Genomic DNA, 18,054 nt, shown 5'->3' on the forward strand with positions numbered 1-18,054 from the left:
CTGCACACCCGCTTGCAACTTACACACACTCACATTCATACACAGACACTCACACTGGTAGAATTATGAGAAAAATGCTGGTAGAATTATGAGAATTTCAGAGCTGGTGTCAGACCTTGCTTTCTGAACTTGAAATCGGTCAGACTTAGTTGATGGCAAATTATTCCAAAAGAAGTATCAGGGCAGAGAACAGTCAGAAACAAGAGATGGGCTCAGAGAGGAAGAGGGAAGCTGCCAAGGTTAAGCTTTATCCCTCTGTCCGTTTGCTGCACCGCCTGAGGGCAGCAAGCCAGGGTCTGTTTCATGTACTAGGAAATTGCATGTGTTATCAGGAAATCTGGTGCATTTGACAAAAGGGTGGGGTTCTTGTTGACATTGCTGAAGGGTCTGGCGATCTTGGAGGTAGAAGAATGCATGTAAGCAGTAGACACCCTAGTGTGAGCTGCATGCAGTAAGTAATGACTGTTCATTGTCTGGTATAACTGAGAAATCAGTTTCAGGTGAGGTTTGATCAAGAGGCCGACACAGTGCTCTGAATTCTGTTTTGCCCTCTCCACCTGTGGGCTCTGAGGTCATATTTTCTTCCTTTATGGTAGCAAGACTGGCTATAGCAGTTTAGTCCTCACCTCTGGGCCTCATGTATACATACAGAGAAGAGAAGGTTCCTTTATCCAGATCTAAACGGTAGTCCTGATACTCTCTCTAATGGACTGGCTTACGTCTCAGGTCCACTCAGGTGCTAATTGGTTTATGTCAATTAGGTTTTCCTTTAATATGAGGACTTGGGCCATTCATGGGTTGTGTGAGGGTGGATAATGTATGAAAAATGGGATTTCACACCACAGAGGATGGATCTAGTGGCCCTTTGGCAGGAGCTCATTATGTTCTTTAGGCTTTATTGGGACCCACGGGTGACTTACTACTTGCCCTGGCCCTGAGTTACCATAAGCTTTCTGTTCTAGACACGTGGAAATGGAGCCCTGCTAATTAAGAGCCTCCAAGGTTGCCTTACTTTGCTTTTCCATGAATTCTTTTATGTAATTTCTCCGTGGCCCAGCAGATTTGCCCCTCCAGTTTCAAGAGAGAAGTTTAAACATGTCACTCTGGGGTAGTTACTGAGTCAGAATTTGCTGGTAACCTACTCCTTCCTTTCGTGGCTTCTGCTTTACCAAGAAGTGCTGAACCCAGTGAAAGCCAGTGTCTTGCTGAGACAGTTTGGGTGTTAAGAGGATGTTGTTACTCTTGCTGAGTCACCCGGTCATGTCCTACTATTTGCGACCCCATGGACTGGAGCACGCCAGGCCTCCCTGTCCCTCACCATCTCCTGGAGTTTGCCCAAGTTCATGTTCATTGCATTGGTGATGCCGTCCAGCCATCTCATCCTCTGACACCCTCTTCTCCTTCTGTCCTCAATCTTCCCCAGCATCTGGGACTTTGCCAATGAGTCATCTGTTCGCATCAGATGACCAAAATACTGGCACTTCAGCTTCAGCATCAGTCCTTCCAGTGAATATTCAGGGTTGATCTCTCTTAAGATTGACTGGTTTGATCTTCTTGCTGTCTAGGGAACTTTTAGAAGTCTTCTCTCAGCCATTAAAAAAAATACATTTGAATCGGTTCTACTGAGATGGATGAAACTGGAGCCCATTATACAGAGTAAAGTAAGCCAGAAAGAAAAACAACAATACAGTATACTAATGCCTATATATATGGAATTTGAAAGATGGTAACGATAACCCTATATGCGAGACAGAATAAGAGACACAGATGCATAGAACAATTTTGTGGACTCTGAGGGAGAAGGTGAGGGTGGGACGTTCTGGGAGAATAGCATTGAAACATGTATATTATCATATGTGAAACAGAACACCATTCCATGTTCGATGCATGGGACAGGGGCTCAGGACCGGGGCAATGGGATGACCCAGAGGGGTGGGATGGGGAGGGAGGTGGGTGGGGGGTCCAGGAAGGGGAACACATGTGAACCCATGGCTGATTCATGTCAATGTATGGCAAAAACTATTACAATATTGTAAAGTAATTAGCCCCCAACTAAAATAAATAAATTTATTTAAAAAAAAAAAAAGAAGAAGAAGTCTTCTCCAGCACCACAGTTCGAAGGCATCAATCCTTTGAAATTCTGCCTCCTTTGTGGCCCAGCTCTCACAACCGGATGTGACCACTGGGGAGACCACAGCCTTGACTGTACAGATCTTTGTCAGCAGAGTAATGTCTCTGCTTTTCAACACACTGTCTAGGTTTGTCATCGGTTTCCTGCCAAGAAGCAATTGTCTTGTGATTTCATGGCTGCAGTCACCGTCCGCAGTGATCTTGAAGCCTAGGAAGAGGAAATCTGTCACTCCTTCCCCCTTTTCCCCTTCTATTTGCCATGCAGTAATGGGGCCAGATGCCATGATCTTAGTTTTTTTTTAATGTTTAGTCATAAGCCAGCTCTTTTCACTCTCCTCTTTCACCCTCATCAAGAGGCTTTTTACTTCCTCTTCTGCCATTAGAGTTGTATCATCCGCATATCTGAGGTAGCTGATGTTTCTCCTGCCTGTCTTGATTCCACCTTGTAACTCATCCAGCCTGGAATTTCTCATGATGTGCTCAGTGTATAGGTTAAACACAGGGTGACAGCAGGTAGCCCTGTCATGCTCCTTTCTGGATTTTGAACCAATCAGTTGTTCCATACGGGATTCTAACTGTTGTTTCTTGACCCACATACAGGTTTCTCAGGAGACAGGTATGATGATCTGGTATTCCCATCTCTCTAAGAGCTTTCCACAGTTTGTCATGATCCACACAGTCAAAGGCTTTATCATAGTCGATGAAACAGAGATAGATGTTTTTCTGAAATTCCCTTGCTTTCTCTATAATCCAGCGAATGTTGGCAATTTGATCTCTAGTTCCTCTTCCTTTTCTAAACCCAGCTTGGACACCTGGAAGTTCTTGGTTTGCATAATGCTGAAGCCTAGCATGCAAGATTTTAAGCATGACCTTACTAGCATGGGAGATTAGTGCAATTGTCTGATGGTTAGCACATTCTTTGGTACTACCCTTCTTGGGAATTGGGATGAGGATTGACCCTTTCCAGTCTTGTGGCCACTGCTGGGTCTTCCAGATTTGCTGACATAATGAATGCAAAATCTTGATGGCGTCGTCCTTTAGGGTTTTGAATAGCTCTGCTGGAACTTCATCACATCCACTAGCTTAATTAACAGCAGTGCTTCTTAAGGCCCACTTGACTTTGCACTCCAGAATATCTGGCTTTGGGTGACTAACCACACCATTGTAGTAATCTGATTCATGAAGATCTTTTTTATACAGTTTTTCCATGTATTCTTTCCATCTCTTCTTGATCTCTTCAGCATCTACTAGGTCTCTACCATTTTTATCCTTTATTGTGCCCATCTGTTGGTGAAATGCTCCCTTGATGTTTCCAGTTTTCCTGAAGAGATTTCTAGTCTTTCCTGTTTTGTTATTTCCTTCTATTATTAAGCATTGTTCACTTAAGAAAGCCTCTTGTCTCTTCTAGCTGTTTTTTGGGATTCTATGTTTAATTGGATGTACCTTTCCCTCTCTCCCTTGCTTTTTGCTTCTCTTCATTCTTCTGCTATTTGTAAAGCCTCCTCAGTTAATCACTTTGTCTTCTTGCTTTTCTTTTTTGGGGGGATGGTTTTGTTCACCACCTCCTGTACAATATTACGGACCACTGTCCATAATTCTTCAGGCAACCCATTAAGTAAATCTAGTCCCTTGAATCTATGTGTTACCTCTACTGCAAATTCATGCGGGATATGATTTAAGTCATACCTGCCTGGCCTGTTGTTTTTCCTGGTTTTCTGTAGTTTAAGCTGAATTTTGCTATGAGAAGCTGATGATCTGAGCCACAGTCAGGTTCAGGCCTTATTTTTGCTGACTGTATACAGCTTCTCCGTCTTTGGCTCCAAAGAATATAATCAATCTGATTTCAGTATTGACCATCTGATGATGTCCATGTGTATGGACGTCTCTTGTGTTTTTGGAAGAGGGTGTTTGCTATGACTAGCATGTTTTCTTGGCAAAATTCAGTTAACCTTTGTCCTGCTTCATTTTGTTCTCCAAGGCCACACTTGCCTGTTACTCCAGGTATATCTTAACTTCCTACTTTTGCATCCCAGTGATGAATAGAACATCTTTTTTAGGTATTCTCGGTCTTCATAGAACTGATCAACTTCAGCTTCTTTGGCATTGGTGGTAGGGGCATAGACTTGAATTGTTGTGATGTTGAATGTCTTGCCTTGGAAAGGAATTGAGATCATTCTGTCATTTTTGAGGTTGCATCCAGTTACTATATTTCAGACTGTTTTGTTGATTTTGAGGGCTACTCCGTTTCTTCTATGGGATCCTTGCCCACAGTGGTAGATATAATGGTCATCTGAATTAAATTTGTCAATTCTCACCCATGTTAGTTCTCTGATTCCTAGGATGTTGATGTTTATTACTGTCTCATCCTTGACCATGTCCAATTTTCCTTGATTCATGGATCTAACATTCCAGGTTCCTGTACAATACTATTCTTTCCAGCATCGGATTTTACTTTCATCCCCAGACACATCCACAACTGACTGTCATATCCACTTTGGCCCAGCCACTTCATTTATTCTGGTGCTATTGGTATTTCTCCTCCACTCTTCCCCAGGAGCATATTGGACACCTTCAGACCTAGGGGACTCATCTTTTGGTGTCATATCTTTTTGGCCTTTTATACAGTTCATGAGGTTCTCATGGCAATTATACTGGGGTGCTTTGTCATTCCCTCCTCCAGTGGATCACATTTTGTCAGAACTCTCTGCAGTGAACCATCCGTCTTGGGTGGCCCTGCATGCATGACTCATAGCTTCACTGAGTTACACAAGCCCCTTCTCCATGACAAGGTAGTGATTCATGAAGGTGGGTAGAAGACTAGACACTAGCAGAAACCCACTAGGAGCCAGAGACTGTCCCTAAAGATGCTGCATAGTGTTCCTTATTAATAACCTTGGAAAGGAGGTGATTTTCTCACCATTTTGTTGTCAATGTAGGTGCTAAGTCGTGTCTGGCTCTTTGCAACCCCATAGACTTAAGCATGCCAGGCTTCCCTGTCCCTCATTAACTCCTGGAGTTTGCTCAAACTCATGTCCACTGAGTCAGTGATGCTATCTAACCATCTCTCTATTTAACAGAAGACAGACCACAGTAAATAATTCCTCCAAGGCTGTAGAGCAGATAGGGCAGAAATAGGATTTTTTTTCCCCACATTGGGTAGACTCTTAACTTCAAACCTCAGCTTTTCACCAGCCTCTGTCTGTATAAACACACTCTGAACTTCTGTCCTTAGTGGAGCTTTGTGGGAGAGCTGCCCAGTTCTTCCCCTCCCTGCTTGAACTCTGCCCACCCCATCATCCTTGCTCTAAGAGTGACCGTGGCCTTCTGCCAGTATACATGCAGTATCTCCAGATGCTGGTAGCCTCCACCTGAGGAAAGCTGGTCTTGTTTCCTGACCCACCCAGACCTACCCTGCCCAGCCAGTGCAATGAGCCGTGACCTTCCTGATTTCATTTCCCCATTTTACAGCATTTTCCATTTAAAATGTATGTGTCCCATGTCCCTCTCCTTCACAGCTATGCTCTCTGTTAGCTAAGATGCTCCCTGAAAGTTGGTGGGTTTGCATTGCTGGTTATTAATTGAAAGGAATGTTTCATGTCCCAGAAATGCAGGATCCTCCATCACTTCCAGAGAAATTTCTCAGAAACAATACTTCCTCCTAATTTCACCTTTCTATTTTATCTCTGTGTTACATCTTACCCATAGCTCTTATAATCTTGATCTGGTGTGAACTGGCCATGGCCTGTTTTCGTAAATAAAATTTTATTGGCACACAGCCACACAATTCATGTATGGATTGCCTCTGGCTAGCTTCCCACTAGAGTGACAGAGTTGAGCAGGCACAACTGAGACTGTCTATCCTGCCAAGGCTAAAATATTTGCTATCTATCCCCGATCTGGGCCTTCCCTGGTGGCTAAGTGGTAAAGAATCTGCCCACATGCAGGAAACTCGGGTTTGATATCTGGGTCGGAAAGATCCCCTGGAGAAGGAAATGGCAACCTACTCCAGTGTTCTTGCCTGGAGAATCCCATGGACAGAGGAGCCTGGTGGGCTACAGTCCATAGGGTCGCAAAAAGTTGGACATGACTAAGCGACCAAACAACGACAATCCCTGATCTAGGTCAGTAAGATCAGTATATACTCCTTCACAAACCTCTAACATCTTTTTTCTTCATGTGGCCAGGAATAAAAACCTCTCAAAGACTGGTCTCTAAGAAGGGGAAAAAAAAAAAATCAAGTGCCTGATGTTTGAAAAGGAAAAACAGTCTCGCTCACAGCCTGGTCCATGCTGACATTTCTGTGGCCCCTCCCTGTTTCTGGAGCCCTGAGAGATACTGCTAATCAGTCACTGCACTCTTTCCTACTGAGCCTCAGATTCTTCAAAAAAATGCCCAGGCAGCCGCTACCAATCAATCAGAGTTGGCATTGAAGTAGAAACTATTTTCCATCTGTGGTCCGGAGAATCACCTAAGACAACAATCATGTTTAATAAATAATCCTTGCACATCCTTTGGGTTGCCATGTCAGAGACGGACACACTATTTCCCATTAAGTCCAGAGTTGGAACTTAATCCACCGTTTTCTGTTTCTTGGATTAAACACCAGATGAGGTCGTTAGCGTATGATAAGGAATCATGTTCTATGAAAAAATGCCTCCACTTCTTTTTAAATAGGAGATTCATTACACTGTGCAGTGTTCACACTGTGAGAGGTACCCAGGAACTGAGGCCCACTGAGAATATTCTCGAGTAGCATATCAATGTCATTCTCATTGAGTGTCTTCCTAGGTGGAATCACTGATACTGTTTCTGCTCTTTCTCTCCCATAGCTAATCCATTCTGTTTTAGCTAGGCTCCTGTTGCATTCATAATAGGTAAAAACACATATACAGTGTTGCTAGGGACTGAAATGGAGGTATCTCTATCACCACATCTTCCTTAAAGCAAGCCGAATGCCAGGAAGCTCCTAAAAGACTCTTTTCAAATGCTGGAGCAGATACCTGCTCAACCACAAACATTAACCACAGTGGGTAAGAATTGACTAAAGACAGGTATCCATTGACAGGTGTGGGGACCTGCCCCATAGACTGTATTTACTGCAACAAAACTGACTCTGACGGAACCAGCTCCTGAGAAGGTGACAGGGAAGTCGCAAATGAGAAATGGGCATCACTTAGCGGTTTCTCACTGCTTTTTTCTCCAGAAGTTGGAGACGAGGCCAGGAAAGGAAAACGAATATTTTACAAAGGAAACGGGGCTTAAGGGGGCAGTTGGTTAGAGAGACTTGGTCCTTCTTACTGGCTAGGGAGCATCTGAGCTGTAAGGAATGATAGCTATTCACTGGAAGAATCCAGACGCCCTGGGAAAGTTTCTTTGAGCCTTGCACCGTTGGCATGTTGACAGCAAAGCTTTATGCACCGCGGTAGTGTTGACTGGAATCCTGCCGAGCTTTTCCAAGAGCTGTTGTTCATCAAATTTGAGGCTTTAAAAGTTGAGCCATTGAGAGTGTGAATATGCCTTTGGTCATTTAAAAACATTAAGCCAACCTTGGGAAAAGGTTTCAGCATTTGCACCTTGTGATTTTTTGTGTCCTACTTATGGAAACAGTGTAAGATGTGCCTTCCCAAATGGCAATGGTGAGGACCTTTTTAACGATGGTTTGAGCTTTTAGATTTATGGGATTCCAATAAAATTAATAATCTGGTGTTGCTGATATTCTTTGAGTGAAAAAAAGCAATGTACTCCTTCCTGGAACAGATAAAGAATTTGATAAGTATTAGACCCAAGGTGCCATATAAGCAAACATTGAAAACAGAAGATAATATTATTTAAAATCACATTAATATAAAGGCTGTTACTGTTCATTTGGTGCATATCTTAGGGTACTCTTTCACCAAGAGGAACCAAGTTTGATTTAAATTTCAGTTCCGGGGCTGTCATGGACCTAGAAGGCCCTTTATGGAGACCAGAAACCTAGTTTGTTGTTGTTTTTAAGTGGCTCAGTCGTGTCTGATTCTTTTGTGACCCCCATGGACTACAGCCCACCAGGTTCCTCTGTCCATGGGATTCTCCAGGCAAGAATACTAGAATGGGTTGCCATGCCCTCCTCCAGGGGATCTTCCCAACCCAGAGATTAAACCTGCATCTCCTGCATTAGCAAGTGGATTCTTTACCACTGAGCCACCAAGGAAGCCCACTAGAAAGCCAGTTACCTTGGATTGTTTAATTTCTGGCACAATTGAGGGAAGGACTGGGGAATAAGATATTGGAGTAAAGCTAGATGTCATGGTGTGTTCCAGAGCTCGGGTACTGCAGCTCAGCCATGGTTCTGCCTAAGCTGGGGGGTTGGTTTGCCTCCTGGGCAAGAGACTTTGTAGAAAACATACGTGTTTCTGCTGCTTGACAGCCCATTATCTTCTTCCTCTGGTACAGGAAATTCCTTCACCTTAAGAAAAGTTCTCTCCACACTTTCAACCAAGTTGTTCAGTAGGGGCCTGCCAATCATGACACCTTGCCCTCCTGGAGCGTGGGAGGGCTCCTGCTTCTGGCTGAGCCAGTCACTACACTCACACCTCCTACCTGCACCTGGCCGCAACTGGCCACGGTCCTCATGAGAGTCGGTCAGCGTCCTTTTCGTGACTTAACCTATGGGAGCTGACAGGGAATGTCCTTTCCTCTCTGTTTAGTAGGCTATAATGGGCTTCCCTTGTGGCTCAGCTGGTAAAGATTCCTGCAATGCAGGAGACCTGGGTTCGATCCCTGGGTTGGGAAGATCCCCTGGAGAAGGGAAAGGTTACCCACTCCAGTATCCTGGCTTGGAGAATTCCATGGACTGTTTAGTCCATGGGGTCGCAAAGAGCTGGACACGACAGAGCAACTTTCACTTCACTTCACTTCTTCTACGATACGTACCTGGAGCTGCCTGCCTTTGGTTGTAGTTTTTACCCTGCTGAGGTAGCACACCCAAAAGAATGAATGAACCCCGCAAAGGAAGCAGTGGCCAGGGCAAGGAAAAAGAAAAAATTCTTGTCATCCACAAGGCATTTTCGATCCTGCCTGTTCTCCAGTTTCATCATGAAAGCCCATAAACATCCTGTTTTACTTAACTCAGAATTATGTTTCTGTCATTTGCAAGCAAATGCCTTTAACAAACAAAGCTGGCACCCCAAATTTCTCTCCTAGACTCCTGGACTGCATTTCTAACCCTTTCACTCATGCCTGCTTTGGCAAGCTTTTTTAGTTGCCTATTACCGTGCGAGCACTGTGACGAGCCCTGAAGATAGGAAGAGAGTTGGGTAGCGAAATCTGCTTAGGCAGACAGTCTTGGTCCCTGCCCTCTCGGGACATGAGTGGGCATAACAAGACCTCTTGCACCTTCTTCCATTCCTGTGGAGTTTTGGGTTATGAATCATGGACTCACCTTTCCCTGTGCCTTATCCTCCTCTGTTGATGTCCTCATTCCCAGTTGCTCACGTAAACTTGGCTTTTTGTCTTTCTTGACGTACTCTGTGCCCAGATTTATTAAGCACAAAGTACTAAATTCACTGCTCCATCCTAACTCTCGGCCTTTGGGTGGGTTTTTCAAGTCTCTGAATCTAACCTGCTGCCTTCTAACCTCTCTAAGCCTCAGGTTTGCCATCTGTAAAATGGAGGTAGCAATAGTACCTGTTTCATAGTTGTGATGAAGATGAAATGCTTAATGGATGCTTCGTAACAAAAAATCAGTATACAGTTGGAGGAGTGATTGTCTGATACTTCCAACTCATAAACAGATTTAAATGTAGTATCACATTCATTTCATCTTTAGTATGAAAGAGAATAAAGCTATAAAGAAGATCTTTAGATTAGAAGGGCTATACATTTTTAATTTTAATTTTTCAGAGCTCTATTATTGGGGAGAAAACTCATGGGAAAAATAATTCTGTCATGTATTTCCTTTTCATACTTTTAATGGGGTTCAGAAAACTGAGATCATGGCATCCGGTCCCATCACTTCATGGCAAATAGACGGGGAAACAGTGACAGACTTTATTTTTTTGGGCTCTAAAATCACTGCAGATGGTGACTGCAGCCATGAAATTAAAAGACGCTCCTTGGAAGAAAAGCTATGACCAACCTATGCAGCATATTAAACAGCAGAGACATTACTTTGCCAACAGAGGTCCGTCTAGTCAAAGTTACGGTTTTTCCAGTAGTCGTGTGTGGATGTGAGAGTTGGACTATAAAGGAAGCTGAGTCCCAAAGAATTAATGCTTTTGAACTGTGGTGTTGGAGAAGACTCTTGTGAGTCCCTTGGAGATCAAAACCAGTTAATCCTAAAGGAAATCAGTCCTGAATATTGTTTCGAAGGACTGATGCTGAAGCTGAAACTTTGGCCACCTGATGCGAAGAACTGACTTATTAGAAAAGACCCTGATGATGGGCAAGATTGAAGGCAGGAGGAGAAAGGGATGACAGAGGATGAGATGGGTGGATGGCATCACTGATTCGATGGACATGAGTTTGAGCAAGCTCTGGGAGTTGGTGATGGACAGGGAAGCCTGGCGTGCTACAATCCATGGGGTCGAAAAGAGTCAGACACGACTGAGTGACTGAACTGAGCTGATGTATTTCCTGTTTGACTTTTTTTAAAAAAAAGGATCTAGAAGAAAGTACGTTTAGGAATAGACTTGTCTCTGATTCTAGGTAGAATTAAAATGTGCAAAGGGGGACCAGTGTGTGTGTGCACATGTGTGAATATGTGAGCGGGCACATATGTATGTGTATGAAATAGAGAAAGAATGCTGTATTTCACAGATAAAGTACATTGAACTTGTAAGTTCTGACCGTGTCCTTAAGCCACTTTTATTTTCCATGTAATTACGTTAGATGCACATTTGAGATTTCTACACTGGAAAACCTGTTGAGCCTGTTTCTCTTCTCTGTGAAGGATCCTGTGACAGTATTTGAATAGTTCCTGATATTTCATAGTCTCAGGGGGCAGCAGTAATGGCAGGAATGGGGTCTACTCTTCCACTTATCTAGTGAGAAAATATTCTCTTCTTCCTTGTTGAAATCCTTGTCAATGAATATGTTTTCTTTGCTAATAAAGGACCTCTGGTAGAAAGCTCCCTTACATGGCATCCCCTACTGCATTTCCTATTACATGAATTCCTTCCTTGGTCAATAAAAGTAATTGCTCAGTTAGACCAGTTTTTTTTTTTTTTTTTTTTTAATGAGCAGCTTGGATACATGCATATATTTAATGATGAAACAATTCATCAACAACCAAAAAAAAGAGAGAGAGAGCGAGAAAAACTTCACAAGACCACAGTGCTGTGGAAGAAAATGAGACGTCAGTCTAGCAACTGATCCAGAAGGCTGCATGATAAGTACATTAAAGGCAGACTTGACTAGGATAGTATTGTATGCTCTTCGAATGGAGAAGTGTCCACTTATGTGACTGCTTGGAAGCAGGCAACTTTATTGTATGCTGCATGGAATGGAGGCAAAGAGCCAGGGAAGGGAGAGAGAGGAGAGGGAAAAGATCAATATAGAATCCAGGGTAAGCAGATGGAAGAGACTGAGATAGAATTACAAAGAGATGACTGTAAGGCTTTTTGTTTCCTCTGCAGCCTAAACTAAACCTGTTCCAAGTCTTTGTCAGTCAAATTCAGTGATCACAGGAGTAGCACTAGGCACTATAAAGGAATGGTGGAGGAAGTAGTTTACAAAGTAAAAGGATACCAGGGGTTCCTGCTCTCAGGGAGCTTACAACGTATATGGGGAGACAGGTTCCACACGCAAAGCTACCATAAAACATACTTACAAAGTAACATAAATACAAATAAATACACACATGAATAAATAATATTTGAAAGCTAAAAGGTACTGTGTCATTAAGTGTTCAGAAGCCCCTAGGTCAGTCCAAGAAGGCTTTCCAAAGGAAGAAAATATGGACTTTGTGAGTTAACAGTAGTGTACAGTAGAGCATGTGCAAAGGCATAGGAGTGGAAGCAAATATGTCATGTACACTAAGCAGATTAGCTCGATAGAAAGTCTAAATAGGTCTCCTTAAGAAGTGAGTGGGATAAAACTGTAGGAATCTGTTTGGTGAGAGACACTGACTTACCAATGTTAGGTCGGGTCTCTAAAACAAAACAAACAGGGAAAGTTGTTTTCTCTAGGTAATGATAGTGTCTACGGGTCCAGGAGTAACTCCACTGCTCTCAAAAGTTTTGTAGTTACTCTGAAAGAGAGAAACTAGAAATGGGATGGTGGAGAAGTGTTCATCATCCTTGAGCAGTTCAAGTAGAAGGAACTGCCTTCTGCAACAATTCTTACATAGTGGCAAGTGAAAAACCTCAATGAAATCCCTAGACTGAGGACCTACGGCCCAACAAGCAGCCAGATCCCAGTCACCTCAAGGGCTCAAGCAGAATGTCCTTGACCTTTGTTACTAATTCTTGGTGGGAGCTAGATTGTGTCTGCTTATAAAAGAATTTATTTTTGAAATACTATGACAATCGGCTTTGATCCTAACATTTTACAAATTAAAACAGGAGGATGAGAAGAGCCCTAATTTATAGAGAATGCTCACGTCCCTGAAGAAGGACAGGTCAATAAGGGCCCAAATTCTCCCCTGGTCTTTAAGTGGAAAGGCAAAACATCACACCTTGAAAAGAAGCTTTTCTCAGCCAAAGCATGTAAGACCTCTTTCTTTAAGCCTATTGATCTGAAGCTGTTCCAGGAAGGAAAAAAAAGAGTCCAGGCCAGTTGTTCAGGGGCAGACACAGTCGGCCCCCATGTCACAAGAGCCCTGCTGGGAGGCACTGAGTCCCACTGAGATTGAAATACACTGTTGGGGGCCAGTCTTGATGCCATTTGCCTCACTGTGGACGTCAGATAAACCCTGCTGATCTTCCTTAATGAAGGCCTCCTCAACATTGCAGGCTGTTTTGGTTGAAGTTTCCATGAATGTAAGTCCATGTTCCCGAGCAAAGGCTTCTCCTCCTTCTCTCTTCACATCCCTACAGGACTCTGAGTCACTCTTATTCCCAACCAGCATGATAACCATGCTGGAACCAGAGTGCTGCCGGGCATCCTCTAACCATGAGGTCAGGTGGTTGAAGGTTTCATGCCTTGTAATGTCCTACACCAGCAGTGCACCGGCTGCTCCCTTGAAGTAGAAATGGGTGGTAGAATGGAAGGATTCTTGTCCAGCCACATCCCAGATTTGCAGTTTGATCTGTTTTCCATCAGTGCTGACCATATGGGCCCCAAACTCCATGCCTATTGTAAAGTTGTGAACCGTGGTTGGAACCGCTTGTCTGTAAACTGCAAAGGAGATATGACTTCCGCACATCTGTGTCCCTGATGATGATATACTTGAAGAGATAATCATAAGTCATTGTTCCTTTTCCTCGAGATTCCAGGCCCGCCCAACTTCTTAGGCCAGTTTTTTAATAAGTATGGTGACAATCAATCCTTCTGAGTTGTTGGACATTAGGGTGGGTTGGTGAGTGTGAAATCCATTATGGCAATGTCTGAAACACAACTTCTTAAGAATATCATGAAGGAGTCAATCTTTCTTTTCCAAGAAATATCTGTGCCCATTTCAGGCCCCTGAAATCATGCCAGACCTCAAAGCACTTCTGTGATCTGAGCAGTTAACATAAATGAAGCGGTGTGGATCTTACCTAGCCCTTTAGCTTTACACACAGAATCCACTGGATTTTCTACACATCTATCTGCTACTGGCATGTCCTCTGGTACGTTCCACAGATACACAGCACTGTTCCTCCTGCATCCTGCATACTGTACTTAAATTTCCTCTAATCCAGACATTCCAGGATTTGTGAAACAAAATAATCCCTTTGGATATTCTTCAGCTGTTCTTCAAACAGCCATTTCCATACTTGTATCTCAGTATATTCTTATCCCTTTCGAATGCTGTATGTCAGGTATGATATAAATAATATATTGAAGTCGACTGTACCTGACACCAACAAGCATCAGCTACCTTAATGTCATAGTGTCTGTCATGTGGGTTGCTCCTTGGTATTAGATGTCCAAGAAGTCTAAGATTGACTGAGAAATTCACTTTGTATGTCATAAGCTTGAAAATTGGTTCAATTTAGTCCTATATATGTTAATTAAGCCCGTACTATATATGGAACAGGCTTCCCTGATTGCTCAATGGTAAGGACCCCACCTGCCAATGCAGGAGATGTGAGTTCGATCCCTTAGTCTGGAAGATCCCCTGGAGAAGGAAATGGCAACCCATTCCAGTATTCTTGCCTGGAGAATCCCATAGATAGAGGAGCCTGGCAGGCTACAGTCCCTGGGGTTGCAAAAAAGTCAAAGACAACTTAGCAATTAAACAACAACAGTATATGGGATATTGCATTAGGCTCTGAAATACAAAGAAATATAAATCATACATCTTGCCCTTGACAAAGCTTCCAGTCCAACGTAGAGCGTATTGTTCAAGATTTCCTAAAGTAGAGAAGCCACGCATATTAGTTGGCTTAATTTTAAAAAGGAAACATATAAGCAGGCATCCTGACACATCCTCTAGCACACACACAATACTTGGAAGCTCCAGGTTTTCTTCTTGGTAATTGTCTTACTTAAAGTAAGCTTCTGTATTGGCTTCATTTGCAAGATGGCAGCAAGAGGGTTCTACCAGTTCCCCAGCAAGGTTTCCAGAAGGCCCCTTGGGAGATGTTCCCGTAGGTCTTAATAGCCAAGACTGGATGGTAATCACTCAGTGAGAAGAGGGGGATTATCCTAATTAGTTTAGGCTAATCATTTTGGGATGGAATCGATTTTGGGTAACAGCCTCATTACCATAACAGCTGGCTAGAAATGAGAAATTACAAATTCACTATAATGTGGCTTGTACTATAATAGGAGTCTCTGAGATTCCAAAAGTGTTTCTACGTAGACTGCTGTGTTTAATCACTTATTGATGAAAAACTTTTTTTGTTCAGCTAAAAGCCCTTCTCAAGTCTGTACAGACTATAACAATCATATCCCCCAGTGTCTACCTGTGCTTGTTGTACTTGGAGTAATGCATTCTCTTCGTCAGTGCATTGGGAGGTGTCCTAAGAGATTATGGGAAACCAAAAATAAACATGTACATCTTCTGGGAGAACCGTTTTACTTACTTTATTTTTGGAAAGAAAGTCAAAGATACATGAGAAAGAGTACATCTACATGAACCTTTTAGATTAAAAATGGTGTATTCGCTTTCTGATTGGTAAAATTTTTTAGGAACCTCCACCTAGTCCCTGATGGTACATACCCACTCCCCGTGGTATACTTAGCATGTATAACAGTTTACTTGGATGGAATAGTGAAAGAGGTTCCATAAGCTTTCATTGTTATGGAAAGACATTTAATTAATCTAGATACATTTCTTTCCACACAACTGTATTTAAGTGATGGTGGACTTTTGAAAAATCTTCCCCACCTTGCTCATAAACTGATGTTCATGGTAGTTGTACTTTATCATGGTAGTTGCACTTTAACGTGTAAATCTAATGTTTGTATTTTGTATGTTTCTATTCTGAATAGCTTATTTACTTTAATTCTTTACTCTCTCCAAAACTGTATAATTGTGTATATGGAAAAATTGTGTGATAGTGTATATGGGAAATGGCATTCAAAACAGGTAAAGAATGCCAGTAACTGTTGACATTCCCTCTGCTCTTATAGTTAATCAGTTCACAGACATAAGTATGCTGTTTTAGAAACAGAAACAGAGGACAAATCCACCAGGCTAATGACTTCAAGTCTTCTTATCTTGCTCGTAGCATAACTTGAAGTTGTAGAAAGAGAATGAGTTTCTGAATGTCCCAAAGCACTCTTGAAAGGGGGTTTAGAGAACTAAGCCACTTAGGAGGACAAATATGTCTCAGATAATCCCTGCAGCTACTGTCAAGACCCATTTGAATCAGGTCAAATTCAAATTAAGATGGTTCAGTGCCAGAGGTCTTACGCATCGCTTTCTTAGCAAACAGTGTCGCCAACTCTCTTAGAAGTATCTCACACTTAAGCCATCTGAACACTTTCCTGGGTCTCAAGTGTTTTACCCCATTGTTGGTTTTCGTCAGTGATTTGCCCTAATCCAATACTGGCTCTGTGTTTCTCCCCTTTTCTTCCTTGGAAAATGCTTCCAGACCTAGGGAGTAGGTTCCAAGCCTTATTATTCTTGGCTCTCAAACCATCGTGAGTTTTCTCTTAAATTACATCCAGGTTTTTTGTTTTTTTTTTAACGAGAAAAGGCTCTCCTTCTGTAGGGCCGTGGATTGCTTTTACATTTCACGGAGCATATGGTCTGGTGGTGAAATCAGGCATTAAGTAGGTAATTTTAAATGTGATGGGTATTATGAGAGGGAAGGATCAAGCTGGTGTGATGGGGCCACACCAGCTTCAGGGGACCAACATTTGACCTAAGGCTTGAAAGATAATCCGGGGTTTATTGGATGAAATCCTAAGGTGGAAAAGAATGTTCAGGAATGAAGGAACAGCAAATATGAAGAGCCTGAGGCAAAAGAGTTAGAGCCCAAAAGAAGACCAGCACGGGCTTGTGGTTGGTGGTAGTGGTGGTTTAGTCACTAAGTCATGTCTGACTCTTGTGACCACATGGACTGCAGCCTGCCAGGCTCCTCTGTCCACGTGATTTCCCAGGCAAGAATACTGGAGTGGGTTGCCATTTCCTACTCTAGGGGATCTTCCCGATCTAGGGATTGAACCCACATCTCCTGTCTCCTGCACTACAAGCAGATTCTTTACTGCTGAGCCACTAGGAAAGCCCAGTATGGCTTTCTGTAACAAGACAAAACCTGAAACAGAAACAGAAACAGTGGTTAAAAGGTTATTGAGAGTGAGAAAGTCATAATTAGATCTTGCCATTTGAATTATTTACTGAGGTAACCATCACTTTATCTCAAGCAGAAACTTTAGACCAAGTTGAATGAATATAGAGATGTTAGAGCACCAATTAATAAAATGCCCTAGGATTTCTGGAGAAGGAAATGGCAACCCACTCCAGTATTTTTGCCCAGAAAATCCCATGGATGGAGGAACCTGGTAGGCTGCAGTCCATGGGGCCTCTAAGAGTTGGACACGACTGAGCGACTTCACTTTCTTTCACTTTTCTGTTTGATCAATGCACTCTGTTTTGAAGGACACAAAAGTGAATGAAACAGAAGTGCCAGCTTTCACATGGGGACACTCACTCTCAGGTTTCTCAGCAGATTAAAATCCTAAGGCTTTCCGAAGTGGATGCTGGACGACACACACACCAGCATGCTCTTCTAAGCCAAAGGGACTGTGGTGAGTGAAGTACCAAATATCAACGCACTTGGCAACGGATACAACCAATCTCATTTGCTGCTTAAGCTATGTGTGTGAATTGTGGACTGTTGATATGGAAAACAGCCCAACAATTGTTGCAGTTAGAATTCTTTCCTTAGGATTTGTTTGTTCAAAATGTGTTTTTCTCCCCTTAAGTCCAGTTTTACCATACCACCTTGAAAGGCTTCTCTTGGAGTATTAATATTTGGATTCTGATTTTATTGTATTGCCTTTATCTGCTATTTCTTTATTCTTCCTGAATAACTTTTACCTACATACATACGGTCTTTTTTTAGATAACTTAGACTGTCTAGAGGTTTTCCCTTTGGAGGAAGGAGAAGGGCAAAGCTGTCATCTACATATCATTTTCGTGTGGTTAAGACAAAAAGGACTCTCCTCAGAGCCCTGAGTTATGGCTTATCCAACAGAGCCCAGGAAGGCTAGGTTATAACCTCCACTCACCACCCTGAGCCAGACGCAGTCATGCAGTAAACAACTTGAGAAACCTTACATGGAAGCCCTGGAAATGAGGAGCTGGGGAACAAGGATGAGAGAGAGGCTGACATTTCATTCACTGAA

General features: G+C 42.7%; 1 protein-coding gene and 1 pseudogene across 9 annotated transcripts in view; one reads left to right on the forward strand and one right to left on the reverse strand.

Annotated features, from left to right (window-relative positions):
- Positions 1 to 18,054, forward strand: part of FRMD4B (FERM domain containing 4B) — a 388,656-nt gene that overhangs the window by 164,146 nt on the left and 206,456 nt on the right. The window lies entirely within an intron of this gene.
- Positions 7,887 to 13,520, reverse strand: LOC145520416 (ras-related protein Rab-2B pseudogene; annotated as a pseudogene). The gene has a single exon (XR_014064456.1). The product of XR_014064456.1 is annotated as a ras-related protein Rab-2B pseudogene (transcript).

The sequence above is a fragment of the Giraffa tippelskirchi genome, chromosome 9, assembly GCF_054371585.1.
Source record: "Giraffa tippelskirchi isolate mGirTip1 chromosome 9, T2T-mGirTip1v1.2.pri, whole genome shotgun sequence".
NCBI classification, from domain to species: domain Eukaryota; kingdom Metazoa; phylum Chordata; class Mammalia; order Artiodactyla; family Giraffidae; genus Giraffa; species Giraffa tippelskirchi.